Source organism: Gallinula chloropus, assembly GCF_964237585.1.
Source record: "Gallinula chloropus genome assembly, chromosome: 35".
NCBI classification, from domain to species: domain Eukaryota; kingdom Metazoa; phylum Chordata; class Aves; order Gruiformes; family Rallidae; genus Gallinula; species Gallinula chloropus.
In genome coordinates this window covers 1,824,580-1,827,822 of record NC_140120.1, presented here as the reverse complement: position 1 = coordinate 1,827,822, position 3,243 = coordinate 1,824,580, and positions in this window count along the sequence as shown.

The following is a 3,243-nucleotide window of genomic DNA, read 5'->3' as shown; positions in this document are numbered from 1 at the left end:
CAGGAACGGCACCGGTGCCACACTCTGGCAGCTCAGTCCATCAGCTCACAGACACCAATGTGGTGGACGGCAAAAGGCGTTTATTGGAGAGGGACGCGGGGCTTTATACCCCAGGGGTCTGATGTCACTTCCGTCCGCTTACCTCACCGGCTCCCTACTATTGGTTACCTAAGGAGAGGGGGGGTCCTACCTTTCCGTACAGCCCGAAATCTTCCGACCGCCAGGCCCTATCTACCGACATTTCCCCCCTCCCTGTGCTCACTAAAACTACTTATAGTGCAAAGTGCAAAAGTGACACACAATACTGATATATAAAAAGGTGATAGCTTATAACAGTGTTGGACTACAGTAGTGACAATATATAATAGTGATAATACATAATAGTGATAATAATAGTGATAATATGTTAGTGATAATATATAATAGTGGTAAGTTATAATATTGATAGCTTATAATAGTGACAGCTTATAATGTTGATAGCATAAGGCACATTAAGTGAATGATAGTCAGAGGTAGCCTAGACAGTAGGATATACTAGGGACAACTACAGAACAGTAGGGGTAGTGCTCAGTGGTTACTTTCTTAAAGCATCTGTCTGTTTTCTACAAAGAGAATGTTAACCCTCTCTAGCTGACTCTTGACGAATGCTGTGAGCTTGTTCAGTGCACAGGGTCTGAAAATCAGTGCTATTATGATCATTACAACTGGTCCCAACAAGGTAGATATTAAGGTGGTTAGCCATGGCGAGTAACTAAACCATGATCCCAACCATCCTCCTTGGGCCTCTCTTTCCCTTTTTCTCTGAGCTAACCTTTCTCTCAGTTGAGCCATCGAATCCCTGACTAACCCAGTGTGGTCAGCATAAAAGCAGCATTCCTCTTTCAAGGCGGCACAAAGGCCTCCATGTTGCATGAACAGGTGGTCTAATCCTCGTCTGTTCTGCAAGACAACCTCTGAGAGTGAAGAGACAGATTGTTCTAGAAGGGTCATAGATTCCTCGAGTCTTTGCAGATCCTCGTCGATGGCAGTTTGTAGTCGAGCCAGGTCTTGGTGATGGTTCAGCAGAGAGGTCACTCCTGTGGCTGTGCCAGCTACTCCCAGGTCGAGCAGTGTAGCTACTGTCAGTGCTGTCAGTATTTCTCTCTTTTGGATCCTGTTGTCTACTTCTCCCCAGTAGTTGCTCATTTCTTCATCCGAATGATATAGGACACTGGGAATAATCAAAACTTGTACACAAAAGTCAGTTGAATTGTTAAAATGCTTAATGGACACACAGGGGGTCAGACCTGTCTGATGACAGATCCACATCCCTGATGCGGATGGAATTGCCCATTTATAGGTTGTATCAATCGCAACAGTTTCTGCACAGACCACGCTGTTCCAGCTCGCTAAGGTGGCATTGCCAAAACATATGCCTTGGCCTCTAACCTGGTCCAAAGTGATTCCTCTCCGTGGTGTATCCCACTTGCACTGAGTCGGGTTATCTTTCCATGAGTAGCTAAAAGGAGTGTTGAGGGCAATACCCTCATAGTAAGGGGGATACGCATCATAACACAGCCAACATGCCTTAGTAAGATTGGGGTTGGATTGATTCAGTGATTTAAAGTAGCATCTAACACACCAAAGAATGATTTGCCAGCCGAAAGGTGAGAGTCTGGGATCGAATTGCCTAAGGGAACCTTTCGTTCAGCTGGTAGGGGACTGGTTGGGGCCGAAGCAGGAACTGGCAAGTTGTCTCTTCCTTGTCGGTTATTGCTTTTGATCCCGACATTGGGACCGATTGCTGAGGTGGTTCTCAGCTCCTTTCTTTTAATAAAATATAGTCCTCCCCTATTAACGCCACCTTCCCAGTACTTAAAGCCCCAGGTTTTGCCAGCAGTCCATCCCCAGTCATTCTCATTTGTTACATTTAGCATAAAATATCTACGTAACTCTCCCTCCTTAGGTCTTTTTACACTCGGAGCCCTCCAAGATCTCTCCACTATTAGTTTTCTGTACCTAACGCAATTGTAAGGTCCGAGTTGAATTCTGAGGTACCTGTCTGGTCCTGCTGCTGGTGTCCAGTCAGAGGTTATGGTCTCGCATCCCCAGGTAGGACAATAGAATTGACTAGGGGAGTAGCACTGAGGTCTGCCTGGGTTAAAGCTAGGACACACCTTGTACCTTGCATCCCACAGACAAGGGTCCACTGGGACTAAGCTACAGAGATGCACTTTAAAGCGAGGAGGGCCTGAGGTGATGATTTTCTAGAGTATTTTCTGATCCTCCCATCTCCCTAACACCCATTCCCACGGTCGATGTTCGTACAAACCAGTAGACGGCACGACAAACCCTAAAAGTAAAACCACCCAGAGACATTGTGGCCCTTTGCCACGGGGGTTTGTCTTGCCATCGTTTGGATTCTGCCGGTGTGGAACCTCCAGGGGCAGACAGGGTGTTTGCTGACTTGTTGTCCTCCTCAGCCACCAGGGTGCACGGGTCACAAAGGCGCCCGATGATCTGGTCCTTTTTGCTTTTGATGGAGAGAATTCGGCTTTTAATTTGATCACTTGTGAGCCACTCGCCTTGGCTGGTATTCGACTCGGAGCCGGAACTCGACTGACTGGCCACTTCCGGTTTTCCATTCCTTTTTGTTGTGCTCTGACCCCGCCCACCAGCTTTGTGGGTGGGTCCTTGTTCCCACCCCCTCTACCCGCCCCCCCTCCTCGGCAGGTTCTGATTGGCTCTCCACCTGTTGCTCATGTTCCTGTCCCTTCCTTCTCTATCTCTACCACCCTTCCCTTTCACGTCAGCCAGCTCTGGAATTTCCTCCCTGTTCCCACCAAAAGGATTTTTGCCCCGCCCTTCTTCTCCGCTCTCGGCGCCATCTTTGGACACATAGGGAGTTGGCTCCGAGCAGCTTCCTGAGATTCTGATTTCTTAGTGGCAGCCCTGGCCTCCTCGGCTAGCCCTCCCCAGAAAGATTTCGCTCGCTCCTGCCCCTCCATAGAAGGTTTTGCCTGATCTGACCCTCCGTAAGTGGATCAGGGTTCGGGGATGGAGGAGGCTTATCACCCTCTCAATCTTTGGGCTCAACAGGCTTATCACTGTCTGGGGGCTGCAACGTTTGTGTGGCCACCCTGATTCCCAATTTTGGGGTGACCAACAAACATTCTTTCACCGCTCTCCAAGTGTCCTGCTCTTGTATGGCCTTCTGGAAGGCCACCACAACCATCCCCCACGATTTCAGAGTTTTCCCACTGC